The sequence below is a fragment of the Puma concolor genome, chromosome C2 (genome assembly GCF_028749965.1).
Source record: "Puma concolor isolate L17-30 chromosome C2, mPumCon1.1.hap2, whole genome shotgun sequence".
NCBI classification, from domain to species: Eukaryota; Metazoa; Chordata; class Mammalia; order Carnivora; family Felidae; genus Puma; species Puma concolor.
In genome coordinates, this window is record NC_141675.1 from 31,871,076 (window position 1) to 31,896,478 (window position 25,403).

General features: G+C 38.8%; 1 protein-coding gene across 3 annotated transcripts in view; it reads left to right on the top strand.

Annotated features, from left to right (window-relative positions):
• Positions 1-14,809: 14,809 nt before the first annotated feature.
• The window catches only part of PPP2R3A (protein phosphatase 2 regulatory subunit B''alpha), a 218,689-nt gene continuing 208,095 nt past the window's right edge, over positions 14,810-25,403 (top strand). The window contains exon 1 of one of the 3 annotated variants that reach the window (XM_086674343.1): positions 14,810-14,950. The gene's annotated coding sequence lies outside the window, so the exon portion shown is untranslated. Of the gene's footprint in view, positions 14,951-15,084; positions 15,529-25,403 lie in introns of those variants that run through there. The other 2 variants (XM_086674345.1, XM_086674344.1) reach the window with 2 other exon arrangements.

Consider the following 25,403-nt stretch of genomic DNA (forward strand, 5'->3'; position numbering starts at 1 on the left):
CCAGCCTGGGCCTGGCAGCCCTCTGCAGGAAAAGGAGTAGGGCCTTGTGCTCTCTGCTCTCTCTACCTGTCTTCCTGTCCCACTTGATACCTCCCCTTTCACTCTCCCCCCACCAAGTAGGGACTTGTCAGTGAAGAAAGGAAGGAGATACACCAGTTCTGACTTGACTGGTGGCTTCATATTCTCTGCACCAGGAAGATGGTTCAATGGGGACTCTCTCCTTGGGCCTTCTTCACCGGCTCATCAGCACTTCCTTCTACCTTCAGGTATCTGGAGTGTTTGTGTCATTTGGATGGTGGGTACTTGGATGTTTATTACATCATTAACTCTACTTTTTTTTTTTAATTTTTTTTATTTATTTTTGAGACAGAGAGAGACAGAGCATGAATGGGGGAGGGGCAGAGAGAGAGGGAGACACAGAATCAGAAGAAGGCTCCAGGCTCTGAGCCATCAGCCCAGAGCCTGACGCAGGGCTCGAACTCACGAACCGTGAGATCGTGACCTGAGCCGAAGTCAGACGCTCAACCCACTGAGCCACCCAGGCGCCCCTATTAACCCTACTTTTATGTATGCTTATATATTCTAAAATTTCTTGAATTTTTTTTTAAAGAACTGTGAGAGAAAATAAAAGGGGGAGAATCCTAACTCTACATGAAAACCATCTTTGCTAGATAGAAACTCCTCTCTCTCTGTCTCTCTCTGTCTCTCTCTCTCATTTTACTACCAGCCATTCTTGCTCTCCCGGCCTTCATTTTTATCACCTCTATAGACCTATAAAATAAACGTTTGTCTAGATGAAGATAAACTTCCATGCCCTGTCACATGCTAGTTTATTTCTCACTCTTTCTGAATAAGCAGAGCAATCCCCCACTGGTTTCTAATTTCTTCAAGAATAAATGGCCCTGGCCAGAATCCAGGCCACTCCTAGTCCCCTGGGAACTCATCAAGAGAACTAGAACATCTCTGCCCTCAACCTCTAAGGCAGAAATCAACAAGAGTCCCACAGCAAGAAAGGCACTGTAAAAAGAGTAGTGTCACCAAAGGTAGAAAACACTTCTTGTACTTGTGCACCACTGACAGTCCCACTGTACTGCCTGTCTCCAGGCACTGGAACTGAAGACAGAAGAATGTTGCAGAGGCTACACCGTTGTCCCCACTTTAGGAAAATAATTGCCTTCATTGTTTAACTTCACAGTGCTGGTGATATATTGTTTATATCCTTGAGCACTCATTTTCCATACCAAGTCTTCAATATTTTGCTTTACTGGTAATATTCAAATATGTGGTTCTACTTTGCCTTCAAGGATCTATGGAGATTGGAACTGGAAAACAATGTGAATCCTCACACATTCCAAAGGGCCTGCCCAGATTCAGGATGTCTGAAGCAAAACCCTTTTCCAGCATGACAAGTTTCAGGATCATAAGGAAGAAAAAACAGCTAGCTGTGGGCACATCTTACAGATAAATCCACAAAACCAATTCAGAGTCCCAGAGGGGCTGTGGCTGTTTTTCACAGTTGGGGAGATGCTTGCAAACAGCTGGCTGGGCCAAGGAGGCAGAGCACTGAGTGTGGGAGTAACAGAAAGGTTGGGAGGGGGTGGGGGAGAATGACAGACATCCATTCCAGGAACCAAGTCTGCACTCACCTATCTCCTTCACTCCTTCAATCTCCTTCTAATACTCATTCCAGAGGAATTAATAAAAATTAACAGAAAATAGTAATAGGAGAGACAAATTTTAAAATGTGGAAAATGTGGAAGAATTTCAAAGAACAGAAACAGAATTCCATTATGCCATAAACTCAAATGGAGAAAAAAAATCACATCTTTATTTTCACTGACCTGTGATTGAAAATGTAGCATTCCCTTTGATTATGAATAGAGGCAGTGGGCCAGCCACAGCTGTGTTAGTAGTACTGATGGCTTTGTCGCTGATAGAAATTATAGATATTTTCAATTAATAATCTGTATGGTTACTGCAAATATCTTGAAACATCGTTTTTGTTCATCATTACTGTGAAATTATGATAGTAATTAAGTTTGTCATGAGATCTTGATATTTAATAGACAGAAACAAGCATATATAAATGTACCACACATTTGTTTTAATATTTTGCTAACTATATTTCAGTAATTGGTTTCCTTTGTGATCCTATGTGATTTATGGAATAGATTTTAGAACATTAGTATAAGAAGAGATCCATAGGTTTCACCAGACTGCCAAAGTGGTCTGTAGGGGCAAAACTGTTAAGAACTCTTTCATTAGGCAGTTGCAGACTAGCAGCATTGGGGGAAGAGGGTGCAGAATCCTATCAACCCAAATCCAAAAATGTTTGAAAAAACGTTTTGGGGGTGGGGGGGGAAGTGTTCAAAATACAATTTTAGGTATGCCTAGGGAACTGTGCAATTCACTAGGTTATGCTGAAAGGCATGTACTTAGGGATTCTGTTGGTTAAAAAGTCCAGCTATATAAGAAGGGATCTGACTTGTCAAGGTGTGGTTCAGGAGGAATAATTCTGGATGGCGAACCTAGATCCAGGGCCCGGGGCCCTAACCTTTAACAAGTAACTCAAATCTATAGGTAGATAATAGTCTCACATCTTCTCTAAGTAAATAATGTTATCTCAATCGGGTACACATCCTTTCCACTCTGGGATGGAATCTAGAAATAAAAATAATAGCAGCCTTTATAACCAATTTTCACGTAAATTATTAAGTTAACTAACATTCTCCATTCCTTCTATAAAAACTACCAACTTGTCCTAAGGCATAATGGGCACTCACAGCCAGTGGGCTTCTCTCTAGTATGCTGGCACATTCTCAAAACTCAATAATAAGAAAATACTCAATTAAAAATGGGCAAAACCCACCCAATTCTTAAGGCCTACTAGATAGCTATCCCTCTGACAATACCACACAGTAATCAACACAGTGTGTTATTGGCAAACAAATAGCCAAATGGATCAATGGAACAGAGTAGAGAACCCAGAACCAGAGCCATACAAATATGCCAAAATGATTTTTAAAAATACGTTATTTTTAAATGCAGTTTTTGATTTACAGAGAAATTAAGCAGATAGCACAAAAAGTTCCCATATAGTGCACCCAGTATCCCTCATTGTTAACATCTTATACTAGTATAGTACATCAGTTACAATTAAGCAACAAATATTGATACATTATTATTAACTAATAGTCACTGTGTATTCAGATTCCCTCTATTTTTAGTTGTCATGTCTCCTTAGGTTCCTCTTGTCTGTGACAATTTCTCAGATTTCCCTGTTTTTCATGACGTTGACAGCTTTGAAGAATATTTGTCATATATTTTGTAGGATGCTCCACTATTGGAATGTGTCTGATGTTTTTCTCATGGTAAGACTGGAGTGATGGGTTGTGGGAAGAAAGATTACAGAAGCAAAGTGCCATTTTTATCACATCATATTAAGAGTAAGTGTTTATCAACATGATTTATGATTTTGATATTGAGTTGGGCTGAGGTAATGTTTATCAGATTTTTCTACTTTGAAGTTACTTTTCCCCTATTTTCAGACTATAGTCTTTGGAAGAAGTCACTATGCACAGCCCATACCTAAGGAGTGGGGATTTATGTTCCTCTCCTTGAGGACAAAGTATCAGCATCAATCATTTGGAATTCTGAGTGGCATATTTGTCTATTCTCTCCCATATATTTATTATTCAATCATTTGTTTCATGGATTCATGGGTATTTGGGCTCTAATCCAATTCTACTTTGTTTTTTGCTCAAATTGTTCTAACCTGGGTCATTAGGAGCTCTTCTAGTCGTTCTGTCCACCTTTGACATACCCCATGCATGTGTTTTTGGTTCCTTACTTTCTAATACTACAAAATGCAACTGTATTATCTTATATATATTCTTCCCTAGTTCTAGAATAAACCATTTCTCTAAGGAGCCATATTCCTTTTACTAGAAAATGGTATTAGAAACCACAATGTGGGCTCTTGGGATGCCCAATTGATTTTTTTAATGTTTGTTTATACTGAGAGAGAGAGAGTATGACCAGGGGAAGGGCAGAGAGAGAGGGAGAGACAGAATCCCAAGCAGTCTCCACTCCATCAGTGCAGAGCCCGATGTGGGCTTGAACCTGCAAAACTGCAAGATCATGACCTGAGCCAAAATCAAGTTGGACACTCAACTGAGTCACCCAGGTGCCCCTCAACTGATTTTTGACAAACATTCAAAAGCTAGTCAATGAAGAAAGGATAGCCACTTCAACAAATGGTACTGTAGCAAGTGGACATTCAAAGGCAAAGAAAGAAAAGGAAAAGAAGGAAGGAAGGAAGGGAGGGAGGGAGGGAGGGAAACCTCACGTATTTGTGTAAAAAAGTAACTCAAATGAATCATGGATGTAGTAAAGAATGTAAAACTAAAACTGTTATTTAAAAAATAGTAGAAAATCTTTAGGATCTAAGGCTAGGCAAATAGTTATTTGACTTAACATGAAAACATGATCCATAAAAAGAAAAATTGATAAATTGGACCTCATCAAAATTAGAAACTTGCTTTGCAAAAACTCTATTAAAAGAATGAAAAGACAAACTACTACAGACTGGGAGAAAATACTTGCAAACCACATATCTGATAAAAGACTAGTATCTAGAATAAAGAAACCTCAAACTCAGCAGTGAAAAAACAGAGAATCTAATTAGAAAATGGGCCAAAGATAAACAGACATTTCACCAAACATAATATACAGGTGATAAATAAGTACATAAAAGAATGTTATTAACCATTAAAGAAATGAAAATTTAAACAACAATGGCATATCACTTTCAGATAAATGAAAACTATGCTCATACAAAAACCTGTATGCAAATGCTTCTAGTAGCTTTTTTCCATAATAGCCTCAAACTGGATGGAAACAATCTAGATGTCTTTCAATAGGTGAATATTCAGATAAACTGTGGTACATCCATAACATGGGATAGTACTAATAAAAAGGAATAGATTAATGATACACACAACTTGGAAGAATCTCCAGAGAATTATACCAAGATCAGTGGCTACCAGGAGCTGGGTCTAGGGGGCAGGGGAAGGGAAGATGTGGAGAGATTGAATACAAAGGAGTGGCACAAAGGAATTTTGGGGGCTGACAGAAATATTGTCTATCTTGATCATGGTAGTGATCTATGTTCTATTTTTGCAAGTGTTTGTCAAAACTCATAGGATTGTTCACTCAAAAGGATACATTTTATTGTACGTAAATTGTAACTTTTAAAATTATGAAAAACAAAGAAGATTTTTAAGCCAACTTTCACTCAGCTCAATCACTAGATTAACCAGCATTCTCCATTCCTTCTGTAAATATACCAGTTGGTACCCAGGAACCTCATAGCTAAGCACTTACAGCTAGTCCTTTTCTAGTATACTGACGTTTTCTGTTCCCATTACTTGAGCACAACACATACCAAGAATCAGGGGCATTTGTTTCCAGATCTACAGATGTTAATTGTGCTTACTACTTTAAATATCTAATTTAATGAAATATGACAAAGGACCATGAAATCTAAGTATGGAAAGAGGGTTGTTGTTTCTATGAAAATTAGGATGAATGCTTTGGAAAGACTAACTAATGGCAACTTACTAAAAAAATTCTTAAATCAAAAGTGGACAAGACAGTTAAAGAAAGATTGCAAGGAAATTTAAAAATTGAAAAATCAATCCACATTTATATTGCTTTGCAAGTAACTTAAACTTTTTGCTCTGTTTTAACATAATCCCAAAATTATGGAAATCCCGAGATAACGAAGGATACTACATGAGAGTGGTTTATGCAGCAAAAATGTCTTGGAACTCCAGTTAACAGACTACTCAAAGAAAGGGTATGGAAAATGAAGTGAATTTACATGTTCTACACTAAACATTTATATGTTCTAAGGATTTAATTTAAAATGTCAAACTATGTATGAACTATTATATATGATTTCTCACTTTTGCTGAATTTTTTCTAGCCAACCTTACGGTCTCCAAATAAGAGTGAAAAAGTGACTCAAACCTAAGATTTAACACCTTTTGTGTTGAATTCAAGAATAGCTTATTCTTTAATCCCCTTGGAAATTTGAATGTATTTTATATTACAGGTGGGGTACTTGAAATGTTGAGTTTAGACTTGTGATTTTAATTTTAAATGTTTAAAGGGATTTAATTTATAGTAGATTGGGGATTTTAACTTGAGATATGTAAAAGTTGAATTGATTATGATTGGATTTTTCAGAGAATCTGAGGTACTAAATCTATAACTTCAGAGTTATTAGGTTTGTAGATAGAGTTTAAGTGCTTAAGAATATTGGTTTATTAGAATTGTAAGCTTGCTTAGTGAATGTTTGAAGTGCTTTAAATAATCAAATATATTACATTTGTAGTTATAGTTTGAAAAATCTAAGAATCTAATTGAGTTGATAATAAATGTTTAGGTAACTTAATCTACCATATTTATAAACTAATTTTAAGTTATAAGAGAATACATTTATAAATAAAATTATAAAATTTTAAGTTACACTAAAGGTCTAAGAAAAACTAGATTTCAAAACTGGATACCTTTGATAAATTTGACATTTATTATATGTGCTGCCGAAGCGAGCACAATAAATTTGACATTTATTAAACAAAAGTAGCTATACATGTTTTCAGGTTTTTTTCCTTTCTGTATACAAAAGCTTGCCATGTACATTAAAAAACTCAAATGATGGGGTGCCTGGGTGGCTCATTCGGTTGGGGGTCCGACTTCAGCTCAGGTCATGTTCTCACGGTTCGTGGTTCAAGCCCCGCGTCGGGCTCTGTGCTGACAGCTCATAGCCTGGAGCCTGCTTCGGATTCTGTGTCTCCCTCTCTCTGGCCCTCCCCCGTGCATGCTCTGTCTCACTCTCTCTCAAAAATAAACATTAAAAAAATTAAAAAAAAATACTCAAATGATGAAATAAAAAATCAACTTCTCCCACATTCTGGTTCTCACAAAAACCATTCCATTAACATTCAAGCAAAGAAAATCAAACACTTTAAACACAGAGTTACCATATGACTCACAAAACCCACTGCTAGATATATAACCAAGAGAGATAAAGGCATGTGTCCATACAAAGGCTAATACATGGATGTTCATAGTAGCCTTATTTGAGAGAGCTAAAAACTGGAAGCAATGTAGATGGCCATTTACAGGTGAATGAATAAATGAACTATAGTATGGCTATACAATAGAATATTATTCAGCAATAAAAAGGAATAAAGTACTGATACATGGTTCAGTAAAACATGGATGAACCCTGAAAATATTATGCCACATATATGAGAGAAGCCAGAAACAAAAGTCACATGTCATATGATTCTATTTATGTGAAATGTCCAGAATACTTATCAATATAAAAAGTACATGAGTGGTTGCCTATGGCTAGGAGGGAGGATGAGTGAAAATGAGAGTGGCTTAACAGTATGGAGTTTCTTTGGGGTTAGTGAAATGTTCTAAAATCGATTTTGATGATGATTGTACATCTCTGTGAATATACCAAAAACCATTGAATTTTATATTTTAAATGGGTGAATTATACGGTATGTGACTTAGGTCTTTAAAAAGCTGTTATAAGAAGAAAGGAAGGAAGGAAGGAGAAAACGAAAAGAAAGAAAATCAAACACAAACTTCAGACTTTTTGGATTTCCCAGAGTAACCACATTACCACATAAGGAAACAACGTCTCTGGATTCTCTTGCAAATATATCCAATGACTTTATTGTGTTGTGTGGATGGCCTGCTTCTTCACATTGTGACTTTTTTTTTAAAGTTCATTTATTTATTTTGAGAGAGAAAGCATGTGTGTGTTTATGGGGGAGGAGTAGAGAGGTTGGGAGAGAAAATCCCAAACGGGCCCCTCACCCAGTGTGGAGCCTGATACAGGGCTTGATCCCATGACCATGAGACCATGGCCTGAGATGAAATCAAGAGTTGGAAGCTTAACTGAGTCACCCAGGCGCCCCTCACATTGTGCTCTTCTTAATTATAATCTTATGTGGTACATTTGAGTAAGCCCTTGATCACCATCCTCTAGCTGCAAAGGATGTGGGGAAAGTGAGTTCTGGATCCCACCTTAAGAGTCAGGGCTCCTAACAGTAGAGATTCCCCAAATAAAGGAAAGCTATATGACAGGTGCTGGGAAGCTATAAGAATGTGAGATTGTGCACTGTTCAGCCACATGTGGAGAGTGAGTTAAAAGAGGGCAAGATGGAGGGCAGAGAGACCAGTTAGGTGGCTAGTACAAGCCCACAAAGAGACATGGCGATGACCTGATCCACTGATCACAGAGGAAGCAGTAATAGAGGCAGAGAGGAGCAAACAGATTTGAGAAACAATTTGAAAGAAAAGTCAAAATTTGGATATTTGTCCTATGAGAAAGATGAGGGAGCAAGAGGAGTTAAGAATTTCTTCTAAGTGACTGAGTGGACAGTGAGATCTTGACCTAAGATAGGAAAGGAACACGTAAGAAGGAACAGGTTGGGGAATTAGGGGAAGGAGAAGGAAATACACTGAATTCTAGACATGTTATTGGTTTCTAATATAATTCCATTGTGGTCAGAGACCACACTTTGTATGACTTGAATTCTTTTAAATTTATTTAAATTTGTTTTATGGCACAAAATCTGGTCTATCTTGGTAAATATTTTGTGTGCAATGGGAAAGTATGTGAATTCTTTTATTGGATGGAGTGTCCTACAAATATAAATTAGGAAAGCTGCTTGATAGTGTTATTCAAGTCTTCTATATCCTTGATGATTTTCTGTCAATTTGCCCTATCAATTACTGGGAAGAAGGTATTGGAATCTACAAAGATTGATTGTAGATTTGTCTATTTCTCCTTGCTCCTATCTATATTTGCTTCATGAATTTTGAATATCTATTATTAAATGCATAAACATGTACAATTGTTATGTCCTCTTGATGAATTGATCCCTTCATAATTTGAAATGAAATTATTTACTCCTAGCGATATTCTTTATGTGAAATATTTTCTTTTGGCTAGTATTCTTATGTTTGCATGGTAAATCTCTTTCTATTATTTTACTTTTAACCTGTTTATGTCTATGCATTTAAAGTGCATTCCTTGTAAACAGCATCTTGTTGTATTTCCTTTTAAACCCAATTTCTTTCTGCCTTTTAATTGGGAGTATTTAGTCCATTTACATTTACTGTGATTATTGGTATGATCTGGTTTAAGTCTATCGTCTTAACTATTTTTTATATTTCCAATCTCTTCTCTGTTGCTTTTTCCTCTTTTTTAGATCTTCTTTTGGATTAGTTGAATTTTTTTATGTTTATATTTTAACTCCTTTGTTGTTTTATTATTGCCTTGTTATTTCAGTAGTTGCTTTAGGGTTGATAGTATAATTCTTTAACTTATCAAAATCTACCTTCAAGTGAAATTATACCACTTCAGGTATAAGTATAGTGTAAGAAACTTATACTATTATGCTTTTATTTCTGGCCTTTTTGCTGTTTTTTGTCATATATTTTAGTTATTTATGTTATAAACTTCAAAATTAGGGCTGCCAGATCTAGCAAATAAAAATACAGGACACCCAGTGAAGTCTACATTTCAGATAAATAATGAATAACTTTAAAAAATAAGTGTGTTTCATGTAATATTTAGAGATAATTATATACTAAAAAAGTAACATCTATCTGAAATTCAAATTTAACTTGGTATCCTGTACTTTATCTGGCAATCATACTCATAATACATTGTTGTTATTTTTGTTTAAGTAGTCATTTTGTTTTAATGAGATTTTAATGTCTTTAAAATGATTTTAATTTTTTATATTTTTATTCATGGCAGTTACTATTTTTGTACTCACCCTTCTTTTTTGTAGATCCATAATTCCATCTAGTTTCATTTTCCTCAGGCATGGAGGACTTTCTTTAGCATTTATTGTAGTGCAGGTTTGCTGTGATGAATTATTTTAGTTTTTGTATGTCTGAAAAAGTCTTTATTTTGTCTTCACTTTTAAGAGATATTCTAGATGACACCAGAATTCTAAATTGATAGTTTCTTTTCCAGTACTTTAAAGATGTTGCTCTACTATCTTCTTGTTTGTATTGTGTCTGACAAGAGATCTGCTGTCATCCTTTCTTTGTTCCTTTGTGCATAATACTTACTTTTTTCTCTTTGCTACTGATGTTGAGCAATTTGATTATGATATGCCTTCATGTGGTTTTCTTTATGTTTCTTGTGTTTAGGGTATGTTGAAATTCTTAGATCTGTGAGTATGTAGTTTTTAAAAATTTTGAAAATTTGGGGGAGGGCAGGATGGATGAAGTAGGTGATGGGTATTTAGGAGTGCATTTGTTATAATGTGCAGCAGGTAATGAAAATAAAAACTTAAAAACATTTTTGGAAAATTTTGACCATTATTTATCCAAATATTTTTTGTCCCATCTCTCTCCTTTGGAGATTCCATTTACATATATATTAGGCCACTTGAAATTGTCCCACAGCTCACGAATGTTTTTTCATTTTTTAAAAAATCTTTTCCCCCCTACATATGTTTAATTTTGGATAATTTATATTGGTATGACTTCAAGTTCACTAATCTTTTCTCTGGCAATGTCTAACTCACCATCAATCCTATCCAGTGCATTTTTATTCAGACATTATAGTCTTCATCTCTAGAATTACAATTTGGCTCTTTTTTAAGATCTTTCATGTCTCTGTTTAACTTTTTAAATGTTTGGAATACAGTTACAGTAACTGTTTTCATGTACTTGTCTGCCAATTCTAATACCCATGACAGTTCTGGGTCTGATTTTGAACAATTGACTTTTCTAACTTAATCATGGATTGTATTTTATTAAATATGATCAAGTCTTTAGTTCTATTATCAGTTTATGAGAAGAAAAGAGGTAGAGAAACATGTTAACACCACAGGGGTGAAATCAGCCAAGTACAGAATGTGGGGAACTCCACAGGATAAGCAATCAATTTCTCCAACATATAAAGTGCAAGGAAAGAAAAGGGTTTAAGAGATTTTAACCAAATACAATGTGAAGAACTTGTTTAGATCCTGACTTGAAGCAATAAACTAAATAAAACATTTTATAAGAAAACTGGACAACTATATGGCCAACTAATCCTCAACAAAGCAGGAAAGAATACCCAATGGAAAAACAGACAGTATCTTCAACAAATGGTGTTGGGAACATTGGACAGCAACATGCAGAAGAATGAAACTAGACCACTTTCTTATACCACACACAAAAATAAATTCAAAATGGATGAAAAACCTAAATGTGAGACAGAAAACCATCAAAATCCTAGAGGAGAACACAGGCAGCAACCTCTTTGACCTTGGCAATAGCAACTTCTTGCTAGAAACATCACTGAAGGCAAGAGAAACAAAAGCAAAAGTTAAATATTGGGATCTCATCAAGATAAAAAGCTTCTGCCTGGTGAAGGAAACAATCAACAAATCTAAAAGGTAGCCTATGGAATGGGAGAAGATATTTGTAAATGACATGTCTGATAAAGGGTTAGTATCCAAAATGTATAAAGAACTTATCAAACTCAACACCCCAAAAACAAATAACCCAGTTAAAAAATGGGCAGAAGACATTTGGCAGAAGAAATGGGCAGAATACACAATTTTCCAAAGAAGACATCCAGATGGCAAACACATAAAAAGATGCTCAACATCACTCGTCATCAGGGAAATACAAATCAAAACCACAGTGAGATACCACCTCACACCTGTCAGAATGGCTAAAATTAACAACATAAGAAACAACAGGTGTTGGCAAGGGGTGTAGAAAGGAGAACCCTCTTGCACCTGTTGGTGGGAATGAAAATTGGTGTAGCTAGTCTGGAGAACCGTACAGAGGTTCCTCAAATAAGTTAAAAATAGAACTACCCTATAATCCAGCAATGGCATTACTAGGTATTTACCCAAAGTATATAAAAATACAGATTGAAGGGTACATGCACCTCAGTATTTACAACAGCATTATCAACAATAGCCAAACTATGGAGAAAGCTCAAATGTCCATCAACTGATGAATGGGTAAAGAAAGATGTGGGGTGTGTGCATATATATATATATATATATATACACACACACACACATTATATATATATACATATATATGTATATATATGTATATGTATGTGTGTGTGTATATATATAATGGAATATTACTTAGCCATCAAAAAGAATGAAATCTTGTCATTTGCAATGATGTTGATGAAGCTAGAATGTATTATGATAATCCAAATAAGTAAGTCAGGGAAAGACAAATATATGATCACACTCATATGTGGAATTTAAGAAACAAAACAGATGAATATATTGGAAAAGGGGGGAAAAGAAGAGAGGAAAGCAAATCACAAGACACTCTTAATGATAGAGAACAAACTGAAGGTTGATAGTGGGATGGGTGATGAGTATTGAGGGCATGTGTTGTGATGAGCACTGGGTGTTGAATGTAAGTGATGAATCACTGAATTCTACTCCTGAAACCAACATTGCACTGTAAGTTAACTAAAATTTAAATTAAAAAAAAAAAAAGAAAACCGGGGACACCTGGGTGGCTCAGTCGGTTAAGCACCTGACTTCGGTTCAGGTCATCATCTCACAGTTGTGGATTTGAGCCCCGCGTTGGTTCTGTGCTGATAGCTCAGAGCCTGGAGCTTGCTTTGGATTCTGTGTCTCCTTCTCTGCTCTTCCCCGACTTGTATTCTGTCTCTCTCTCTCAAGAATGAATAAACATAGAAAAAAAAATTTAAAAAAAACTGGGAAATTTTGAACACTGACTAGATGTTAAGAAATTTTTAATTTTTAAAGACATTGTAATGGTTTTGTGGTTGTTATCAAAAATATACTGTATTGTTTAGGGATACATAGTAAAGTATTTATGAGTAAAATAATCCGCTGCTTATGATTTGCTTCAAAATAATCCAAGGAGAGAAAGAAAAGGTGAGGTTCAGAAAGAACAAATTGGCCAAGGGCTGATAATTGTTGAAACTGAGTAATGAATATGTAATAGTTCATTATATTATTCTCTTTACTTTTGCAATATTTGACATTTTCTCACAATTTAAACAAATCTGATGTTCTCTTGTCTGAGAAGTCTTGCCCTATGCCGTCCTAATAGAATAGGACACCTAATAGAATTAATTGTGCTCAGGACTGTTCCCATCCAAATAAATTAAACCCTCACTTATCTCCAAATCTTTCTCCCTCATTGGCTATAATCCCTGGAGAGCAAATATTGTGTCTTATTTATTTTATATTCTTTGTATTCCCACCACCAATCACAGAGCCAGGGTGCTCAATTAATGGTAGCAAATGGATAGCTCTCTAGCCCATTTACCAAGGTGCCCATGACAGAAAGACTGACTCCATCCTGTTAAATCAAATTTCCAGTTAGGTATTCTGTCCTTTATAAATTTAAGTCATATTGCATATAAATGTATGGCAAAGGGACCAAAAGAGTCCTTATGTAAAAACTCAGGCACTAAAACTGTCAAGGCAAATCAGGAATCCAGTAGGGATTGGCAGGGTCAGCAATACTGAAACTGTTTTATAGTTTGCTACGTACTTCTTCTTCTTACAGGTATGCATTGCACTGTGACCTTTGCAAAACCCTTCTGTCCTGCCCTGCCTTTCTCACAGGACTGCTCTAAATCTAAAATATGATACCATAATTTAAAGGGGCTTCTTTAAAACTGGAAAGCAGTATGAAGTTTAAATCATTATGGCTTCTTCCCAAGGCATCAAGATATCTCACAGAGGACATCATTTTAGCAATTCGAAAAACTGACCTTAGGTGAAATTTTCAATAGGCAAATCTTTGCGAAATAAGTACACGGCACCTATTTCATGCCTGGTGTTGTATTAAGGGCCAGTAACACAGAGTGAGGACAGCCTAGGTGCCCAGAACCTAATCTTTGGCTCCTAGATGTTCCTTACTCATGCTTTTTTGATTGATATTTGTAACTGAGAATTTTACAAATACATTCTAATTGGAGGTTTCTAATTCTGGGGAAATTTCCATTTGTTCTTGGAGAGGTTATGATTATGGGCAGATGGCCTTTGATTTCCTGTGGTAGTTACCAGGAGGAGAATCTTGGGAGGCCCTTCCAAGGCTATGTCTTCCCTGATATGGATGAACTTTTGTTTTTACCCATTTCACATAGCGTTAAATCTGGGGTGTGATTATAAGGGTGTGTATCGCATAATTATTTCATTAAGGTGTGCTTTAGGTTTACATGGCTTTCTGCATTTGTGTAAAATTTCACAACAGTTAAAAATAAATCTTCCTTCAAAATTCACACAGGTTGTACTCCTCACAAGGAAATATGGCACAGGTGCGGGCCACAGGGAGTATCAGAGCGACCAGGGGCGTCGGTCGGTAGCAAGGGCTGCGTGTCCGCCATCTCTGGCCTCCCTGGAACCATCCCGTCTCCTCCAGGAGGGTAAAAGAACCAATGAAGATAACAATAACAACGACTATAAAATGATAATCGCAATAAAATCACAGTAGTAACAAATCTGAGAGAGATATTCGCATCTGACAGATAGTAGTAAGAACGACAAATCGCGTCCCCGCGGAGCCGCCGTACCAAAAGACCCCACTGGCTGCGGATACCGCGGCTCTCGCGGCGCCCCTGGCGGGCCCCTTCCCCGCTCCGGTCGGCGGGGTGGGCGGAGCGTGGTGGGCGGGCGGGGAGGGGCGGGGCGTCAAGCCCGCGGCGGAGGGTGGGCACAAGGGGGAGGAGGGAACGGGCGGGCGGCTGGGCGGCTGGGCGGGGCGCGATCAGGCCTCTGCTCCTCACACGCCGCACTCGCAGCCGAGATCCCGCGCCGCCGAGAGTCCTGGCGGCAAGCGCCGTCTTCGAGCCGAGGCAGCAGCCGGAGGAGGAGCCGCGGGCGCTGAGGTAAGCGCGGGGACGTCCGCCGCGTGGCCTGGAGCCTCGGCGCCCCCGGCCCTGCCCGAGGGTTGTGGTGAGGCCGAGGGGCGGCGCGCGGAGGCCCGAGCGGGCGGGGCCGGGGCCTGGGGGCGGGGACGGCCTGGCTGGCGGGGCCGGAGGGGCCGCGCGGCGCTGGGCCGGCGGGCAGAGCCTTGGGAGTCGGGGTTTGAGGCGGCACGGGCGCCTGTGCACACTCAGCTCTGTCCCGGGCCGTGGCAGCCCGGGAGGTGTGGAAACCGCCTGCCTCGGGGGCGCCCACAGAGGAGGGAAGGCGGGGGACGGCCTTGTCCCTCCCACTTTCGGGGCTCCCAGGCCAGTTCGCCCGCACAGCCCTCGGGAACTTGTTAACAGGAAAGCTTGGCAGGAAAACAAATGCCAACGTTTTGGAAGAAGTGAGAGTCACGTCGTTAGGCGCTGAGGCTTTATTTTCCTTCCCCGCCCCCTCCCAACCTCAACCCGACTTGGCCAAAGAAGGATGTGTCACCAGCTCGGGGCCTCGGGCGGGATCCCCGGCCCGGCTGGAAGCAGGAGTACCTGAAACAAAGGTAAACGGAGGCCCGGCATACCCCGACCCTGCCCTGCGGCCGCCCTCGAACCGCCCCAGTGGGTCTCTCCCGCGCCGACCCTGGCCGCCGCCTCAGAGGGGCTTTCTCCCGGGGGACCTCTCGATGGAAACCAGCTGGCGGGGCTCGGAGTTGATGTTGCATCTGAACTGTCTTGTGCTCACATTATTCCCAATCCCCCAACTCTGGTAAAGCTTAAGGAAATTTTACCCGATTTTAGTGGTCAGTAAATGTAAGGGAGGATAAATTGCTGTTTGTAAATTATAAGCTATTTTCTTGTTAGCAAATGGTCCGAAACATGAAATAAAAAATCTTAACACGTAAGCAAAAAAGAGCGATTTCTAGTGCTTTCCAAAATCTGAAGAAATGTTCCTCCTCAAATCACTCATGTAGAAAACATCCCCCCAAACCTTTGGTGCCAGGCATTTTTCTTTGTTCTTTATTAGTCTCAGGCCTCAGTTTCTTGTAAACAGAGCACCCAGTGCTGAGACCCTAAGAATTGCCATACTAGGTCAGAGCATGTGCATCCTGCTCAGTAGGCAGCAGGCTTGTGTTGTAGTAAAACACGGTTTGCTTTCTTGGTGATACCGTTAAAATTATCGTAGTTTCATTCCTTTCAGAAATATTCATGACTTTTACTGAAAGCCTTTTAAAAATCTGTAGACCACTCCTAATTTATCCATAAAATGTATTCACATTTATTGCATCCAAATGGCTCTCCTATCGTTTCTGACAGAACTTGAGATACTGTGGAGGAAACTCGGATCTTTTATAAAACTGGGAGCTCAGAGATTGAGGACAGGGGGAACAAAGTAGTTTTTTAAAATAGAAAGCTTTGAAGAAGTCTTTACCAGAATCAACCTGGCTGATGAGTTCAAAAATAGTTTTATCCAGGAACAGCCTGAACATTAATCAGTTGAAGGTTTATTTGTATTCATAAGTATTTGCATATTTTATTTTATTTTTTTTTTAATTTTTTTAACGTTAATTTATTTTTGAGACAGAGAGAGACAGAGCATGAACGGGGGAGGGTCAGAGAGAGGGAGACACAGAATCCGAAACAGGCTCCAGGCTCCGAGCTGTCAGCACAGAGCCCGACGCGGGGCTTGAACTCACAGACCGTGAGATCATGACATGAGCCGAAGTCGGCTGCTCAACCGACTGAACCACCCACGCGCCCCAGTATTTGCATATTTTAAAATGCAGCTAACATTCTGGAGAGTGAAGGGGCTATCTGACTATATCTTAGTCTGAATTAGAGCTTAATGTTTTAGCTGAAACCAGCTGCCCTAAGAGAATGAAAGTTTTGTTTCAGCAAGGAGGGAATAAAAGAGATGAGTAATTTTGGAGTATGGATTACTTGAGGGGGGCTCCCGTTCAAACCATAACTTTACTTTTAAACTCTTCATAGACTCCTCATTACCTCTAGCAAACATAGTCTCCACTGTTACAGCCACAGTCACTTTTCAACACACAACCAAAGCTTTTCTTAACATTTACCTGCCACTGCTCATCCCCCAAAAAACCTTACCACCTGGAGTAGTTAATTGCCCTTTTGTGCACTACCATTGTCTAAATTAGAGGTTTTAATTCATGATACTGTTGATAATTTGGACTAGATAATGTTTTTTTAAATATTTTAAATTTTTATTCTCAAGTTGGTTAACATACAGTGTAGTTTTGGCTTCATAAGTAGAACCCATTGATTCATCACTTATATATAACACCCAGTGCTCATCCCAACAAGTGCCCTTCTTAATGCCCATCACCCATTTACCCCTTCCCCATCAACCCTCAGTTCTCTGTATTTAAGAGTCTCATGGTTTGCCTCCTTCTGTTTTTATCTTCTTTTACCTTCCTTTCCTCTATGATCGATCATCTGTTAAGTTTCTCAAATTCCACATATGAGTGAAATCATATAATATCTGTCTTTCTCTAACTTATTTCACTTAGCATAATACCCTCCAGTTCCATCCACGTTGCTGCAAATGGCAAGATTTCATGCTTTTTTCATCACTGAGTAGTATTCCAGTGTGTGTGTGTATATATACATATATATTGTTGATAGCACTGCTATAAACATTGGTGTGCATGTGCCCCTTTGGATCAACATTTTTGTATCCTTTGGATAAATTCCTAGTAGTGCAATTGCTGGGTCGTAGTGTAGTTCTATTTTTAATTTTTGGAGGAACCTCCACACTGTTTTCCAGAGTAGCTGCACCAGTTTGCATTCCCACCAACAGAGCAAGAGGATTCCCCTTTCTCCACATACTTGCCAACATCTGTTGTTTCCTGAGTTGTTAATTTAGCCATACTGACAGGTGTGAGGTGGTATCTCATTATGGTTTTGATTTGTATTTCCCTGATGATGAGTGATGTTGAACATCTTTTCATGTGTCGGCCATCTGGATGTCTTCTTTGGAAAAGTGTCTATTCATGTCTTTTGCCCATTTCTTGACTGGATTATTTGTTTTGGGGGTGTTGAGTTTGGTAAGTTCTTTATATATTTTGGATACTAACCCCGTATCCAATATGTCATTTGCAAATATCTTCTCCCATTCTAACGGGTGCTTTTTGGTTTTGTCGATTGTTTCTTTGCAGTGCAGAAGCTTTTTGTTTTGATTAGGTCCCAGTAGTTCACTTTTGCTTTTATTTCTCTTGCCTTTGGTGACATGTCAAGTGAGAAGTTGCTGCGGCCGAGGTCAAAAAAGCTCCTGCCTGTTTTTTTTCTGTTGGATTTTGATGGTTTTCTGTCCCACATTTAGGTCTCACCAGTTTTGAATTTATTTTTGTATATGGTGTAAGAAAGTTTGGACCAGATGATTCATTGTTGTGAAGGGCCATCCTTTGCATTTTAGGGCTGCATTTAGCAGCCTTCCTGATCTCTACTAAATAGATACCAGTAGTACCTCCCCCCCCACACAATTATAATAGTCACACAACCCACACAGTTATGACAATCAAAAATGCCTCCAGATATTGCCACACATCCTCTGAGAGAACCCCAAATCACCCCCAGTTGAGAACCACTATTCTAAACAGACTGTTGCCTTAACACTAGTGACCCTGTATTGTTTTCATTTGCTTGTGTGTTGATTTTCTACTGTCCTAAACTTGAGGGCAGAGCAGTCGTTCATTTATTTACCAAATATCTGAGGAAAGGCCTACTTTGCCAACCAGGTGCTAGTTTAGGTCTGGCAGTATAGTGGTAAAAGTGACTGCTGTAGTCTTTGTACTCCTGGACATTACAGATGTACCCATGTGTAATGATACAAATACCTCATAAAACTGTGATAAGTTCTGGGAGAAGTACAGGGTGCTCTGAGTACATAAAATAAGGGTCCTGACCTAGTTTGGAAACTAGGGGAAGTTTCCTGGGGAAATGACCTTTAAGTTGAGGTAGACATTAAAGGAAGAATAGAAGTTATAGGGTCACCTGGGTGGCTCAGTCAGTTAAGCATCCAACTCTTGGTTTTAGCTCACATCATGATGTCATGGTTTTGGGAGTTTGAGCCCCACATCAGTCTCTGTGCTGGCAGCACAAAGCCTGCTTAGGATTCTCTCTCTCCCTCTCTTTCTTCCCCTCCCCAGCTCACACTGTCTCTGTCTCTCTCAAAACTAAATACTTAAAAAAAAAAAAAAAAAAAGTTATAAAGTGAATTTTAGGGCGACAGTATTCCAGGCAGAAAGAATAGGGCCTTTCCTGGGACCTCAGAGGCCACTGTGGCTGGAGCAAGGAGAATGATAAGGGCAGGATGATACAAAATGAGTCTGGGAAAGTAGGTAAAGGACTTTTTTGAGCAGAAGTTCTCAGTCCAGCCTGTTCATCAGAATCAAAAGAGGCACTTAATACAGTAGTAGCGCCTGGGCCATGCTCCAGGCCCAGTAAATCAGAATGTCTGCAGTGGGTCCTGCTTCCTTCCCCAGCTGCCGTTTTCCCTACACCTTCCAAAGGGATGACCACTGGTACTAGTTTTGTGTATTGTTCTAGACATTTTTTGTGGGCATTCAAGCAAATGCATATTATTCATTCCTCCTGTTATTTACACATATGGAAGCATACTGTACATACTATTATGCTTGTTTTCAACAATGTCTTGGAAGTCTTTCGATTTTAATATATAGTTTCCTTACTCTTTAATGACTGTATAGTATTCCATTGTTTGGCTATACCACAGATTATTTAACCATTCTTTTATTGATGGACAGTTAAATTGTTTCTAGTAATTTACTATAAATAATAATACATGCATATACCAGATCACATGTCAGTATATTTGTAGGATAAATTCCTAGAAGTGGAATTGTTGGGTCAAATATGTACATACACACGTGTAAATATTTGTGTGTAAAAGATCAGTCTGATCATATTGGAGAGAATGGTTTGGAACGAAATAAGTGCTTATGGGAGATAACTGAGCCTAATTAAGGTTATTTTGTGCTATAGAATGAATTTTGTCTCCCTAAAATTAAATTTTGAAGTCCTAGCCACTATGTGACTATATTTGGAGATAGAATCTTTGGGAGGTAATTAGGGTTAAACAGGGTCAAAGGGGTGGGGCCCTAATTCAGTAAAATTAGTGGCCTTATAAGAAAAGGAGGTAGGAAAAGCCATGTGAGCACACAGTGAAAAGGTGGTTGTCTGCAAGCAAGAAAAAGAAAACTGACCTTGCCAGACCTTGATCAGGACTTCTACCCTCCAGAACTGTGAGAAGTTCATTTCTTTTGTTTAAGTAATCCAGGCTATGGTATTTTATTATGGCAGCCTGAGCTAAGACACTGTGGAGAGGTGGGAAAGAAAAGATGGTAACTGGGACCATGGTAGTCACACAGAAAATGAAAAGCGGTAGATGGATACTGGAGATATATTTAATAAGCATAACTGATAGGACTTAATAATATGCTATAAACAGTAAGAGGGAGAAATAGGTGGGTAGGATGACTCCCAGGGTTTTGGCTTGCCCAACCAGGTAAATGGTGGGGCTGTTACCTGAGGTAGAGAACACTAGAAGAATGAATAGTTTTGAAGTGGGTTTAAATCACAGTTCACTTTGGGACTGGTGAGACCTCTAAATGGAGATTGCACATAAACTTTAGATAATTCAAATCCAGAGCTTGGAGGAGTGGGCTGAACTGGGGACACAGATATTTAGGTGTAAATTGAAGGGTGTGGATGGAATTGCCAAGAGCAGAAGTTGTGAATCCAAAGCCCACAGCTGAATTTGGCTTACAGATGTATTTTGTTTTTCGCATAGGGTGGTTTTTGTTGTTTAATTTTGAGTTAGTTGCCAATAATTTAAAATCTAAAGATTTCCCATGAAAATCTAGATTTGGGGCTTTTCTTTAAAAGTAGGAAGATGTAGCACTACTGAGCTGGCTTTTCCATATGGGAACAATTGATTGGAGCTAAGTCACCACTGATCCCAGCTGCTTTCTGTTTACCAGCGAGCCCTCCGCTCCTTAAAACTTATGCCTGGCCTACTTTGTTTATTTATTTGTCAGACCCTGTAGGCACTTAAGTGTGTAATCCCTGCTTTAGGAAGACAGTATAGAATAGTGATTCTTATCTTGGCTGCACATTGGAAATATGGGATAATTTAAAAATACTGATGCTGATAACCCACACCAGAAATTTCTGTTTTTGTTTACTTGGTCAGAATTGCAGCCTTGTGGGCTCCTGGGTGGCTCAGTGGGTGAAGTGACCAACTCTTGGTTTTGGCTCAGGTCATGATCTCACAGTGCATGAGTTCGAGCCCCACACTGGGCTCCTCGTTGACAGCATGGAGCCTGCTTGTGATTCTCTCTACTTTGCCCCTCTGCCCCTCTCCACTTGCTTTCACTGTCTCTCCTGAAAAAAAAGTAAAAATTAAAAAAAAAATTGCTGCCTGGGATTTTTAAAAGCTCTTCAGGTGATTCCACTGAGCAGTAGAAGTTGAGAACCATTGACAGAGGTTAAGAAGAGAGCTCACGCCCAGTGTTTCACAGTTGGGTAAAGGAGGGTAGCTCCAGGAAAGGGATGAGAAGTGGCCAGAGAGATAAGTGGAATGGGATCTTGCAGGTAAGGTATGCAAACTTAATCCAATACACTTGAAGATGTTTTTAATTAGATGAGAGAGAATGAAGTTTATTTTGCATGTATACTTACTGTTTGTCCTGTATGTCCTGTATTATATATGCTGTTCATTACTGCGTAGAGTTTATGTACACACAAAAAAATAGCTATACTTTATCTAATGGGCCATTTAGAGGATTTCAAGAGTAATTTAAACTATGCTTGATTTTTGTCTTAGGGATTTACTTTAGAATCTAATTCCAGTTTAAGATGTGTCATAAAAGGCAAGGGAAGAGCGTATTTAAAAAAGAGAGAAGTTATCAGGTAAAGATGTAGATTGAAAATGACCTATTGAATATAGCCAGATAGAGTCTTTGACCTCAGTGAAACCATTTTAGATTGGAAGAGGCAGAAACCAGATTGAAGTAGGTAGAAAGTAAAGAAATGGAAAGAATGAATGTTGGGGAAATCTTTTGAGTTGACCCGAGAAGGGAGGTGATGAGGGAAGGTCAGGTGTCTTATATGTCTGTATGGCAGGTGTTCAGTCTGTGTTGGTTACCTAAATGCATCTAACTCTTGAGGGAGGTAACTCATTGGTACCTGATTACCCTTCTCCCCATTTTAGAGGTGTCTTGCTTGTATTTGTTTTGGAGACATTGTGCTTTACACTGAGGAGATAATTTTGCCAGGACGTTAGAGACTCAGATGTTAGTGATTAGGCCCTTAGTCTCTTTCTTATCTGAAAAGCCACAGGGCTCCTAAAGGCCAGCAGGGCTCCAGTGACTCTGACATCATCCTCCCATTGAACTGATGAACAAATATCAGATTGTTGGCTTGTTGAAAATGGAATACTTGGCTATGTCAGGGAATATGTATCTAGCTTTCAGATTCCCAGGAGCAATGTGCAGCTGTACTTTATCCATTTAACTTGATATTATAGCTGGTTTTCCAGTTGCATATATGTAAAATTTCTCATACTTTGAAATAAGTTGGAAGAGGCCCTCATTGAGCTCAAAGAGAAGAGAGCACTGAATAAACTGGTTTCCAAAAGGTTGTGTGAATGCTGGAATGCAGTTACCTTGAAGACCTTGGGTTAAAGTGGCTGTCTAGAGTCGGTTGTCATGCACATGGCCACTACCGATCTGTCTCTTAAACATCTCTGCCTCATTGGCAACTTTAACCTGGCATAGGAGGTTTAAAGAGTTTTGATCTACCAGCAGAACAGAAACCAGAACAGAACAGAACCAGCAGAACAGAAACCAGAGCGGTTGGGAAATGCCAGGGATTATTAGTGAAGAATGGTGTTGATTAGTTGAAGACATAAGCCCCATTGCTATACTCTTTTTGCAAAGAGTGTCATTCTGTGAGGGATTAGTCTTCACAGCTACTATTATTTGATGTGTTAGGTGGATGTGATGGTTGACTTCTGTATAAAGGATTATCTTTATGACATGAATAGCAGACCTCAGTCTACAAAAGTTTATATTGGGCATCTATGATAAGAAAATATTTTGTTTAGAAACTTGTATGTGCTTGGGCAATTGTAGGAATTCTACTGTCATAAATATAGTTAGGTACTGTGCCTGGATGGTGGTAAAGGGGAAAGGTCATTGCCAACGTGGTCCAGAGCTTCTTTGGTTTGCAGAGGAAATAGGATGGTTGAGTGGATAGAGCGTTTGGAGTCTGTCCTTGCATGTGAAACCATGATCTGTCAGGTGTCAGCTGTCTGATTTTTGTGTGTGTGATTTTTTTTTTTTTTGAGTTAAAGTTCACATAAAACTAACCAAGTTAACCATTTTAAAGTATACAATGCAGTGACCCTCAGTACATGCACAATATTATGGAACCATCACCATTAACTTCGGAACATTTTTTAACACCTCAGAGGGAAACCCTTTACCCATTAAGCATTCACTCCCCATTCCTGTCTCTCAGTATTCCCTGGAAACCACTGATCTGCTTCTTTCTCTATGGAGTTGCCTATTCTGGACATTTCATATAAATGAAATCATACAAATGTGAATTATTGTGATTGGCTTCTTTCATTTAGCATAATTTTTTAAAGGTTTATTCATATTGTAGCATGTATTCCTTTCCTTTAATAATCATTGCTTCCTTTGAATAATTCAGTTATATAGATGTACTATATTTTATTTATCCATTTATCAGTTGATGGATATTTGGTTTGTTTATACCTTTTGACTATTGTAAATAGTGCTAGGAACATTTATGTACAAGTTTTTGCTTGAATACCTGCTTCAGTTCTTTTGTGTACACACAAAGGAGCAGAATTGCTGGGTCATATGGTAATTCGATGTTTAACTTTTTTTTTTTTTTTTTTTTTTTTTTAAATTTTTTTTTTTCAGTTTTTATTTATTTTTGGGACAGAGAGAGACAGAGCATGAACGGGGGAGGGGCAGAGAGAGAGGGAGACACAGAATCGGAAACAGGCTCCAGGCTCCGAGCCATCAGCCCAGAGCCTGACGCGGGGCTCGAACTCACGGACCGCGAGATCGTGACCTGGCTGAAGTCGGACGCTTAACCGACTGCGCCACCCAGGCGCCCCATCGATGTTTAACTTTTTGAGGCAGCATCAAAATGTTTTCCATGACAGCTGTACCATTTTACATTTCTACTAGCAATGTTCTGAAGTTCCAGTTTCCCCATATCCTTGTCAATACTTGTTATTTTTAAAGTTTTTAATTCCAGTTAATAAACAGCGTAATATTAGTTTCAGATGTGCAGTATAGGAATTCGACGAGTCTATACATCAGTGCACTCCTTAATCCCCATCACCTATTTAACCCAACCCCCCACCCTCTGTTTTTTTGTTTGTTTTGTTTTGTTGGTTATAGCTATCCTGGTGGGTGTGAAGTTGTATCTCGTCATTTTGATTTGTGTTCTCTTAATGACTAATGATGCTGAACACCTTTCATGTGCTTGTTGGCCACCTGTATATCTTTGGAAAGATGTGTATTGAAGTTCTTTGTCCATTTTTTCATTGGATTGTTTGTCTCGTTGGTGTTGAGTAGTTGTTAAGAGTTCTTTATATATTCTGGATACTAGACCCTTGTCAGATGTATTATTTGCAAATATTTTTTCCTGTATTGTAGGCTGCTTTTTCATTTTCTCGATAGTAGTTTGCATATAAGCATTTAATTCTGATGAAGTCAAATTTATGTCCTTTTTCCTTTTGTTGCTTATACTTTTTTTTAACGTTTATTTATTTTTGAGAAAGAGCAAGCACATAGGCACGTGCAAGAGAAGGTGGGAGGGGGAGAGGGAGGGGTGGAGTGAGGGGGGGAAGAACAGAGAGAGGGAGACAGAAGATCCAAAGTGGGCTCAGCGCTGAGAGCACAGAGCCTGATGTGGGGCTCAAACTCACGTGAGATCATAACCTGAGCCACCCAGGTGCTGCTGTTTCTTAAACTTTTGGTATCATATCTAAGAATCCATTGCCAAATCCAGGGTCATGTCAGTTTACCCCTATTTTTCTTAAGAGTCTGTAGTTTTAGTTCTTACATTTAGGTCTTTGATCTATTTTGAGTTAAATTTTATATATGAGGTAGGGTCCAACTCCATTCCTCTGCATGGATATCCAGTTGTCCCAGCACCATTTGTTGAAGGGGCGTGTGTTCTCAACCCTACATTTTTGATTTGTGAAATGAAAGTGATAAAAAACACTTGTGTCACAAAGTTGTTGTAACATTAAAAAGAGAGGGTGTATATTGAACAGTAAAAAAGTCACTAAAATACTTGTGACTGTTATTGTTCTTCCACATGCATATCTCACTTGCACAAGGCC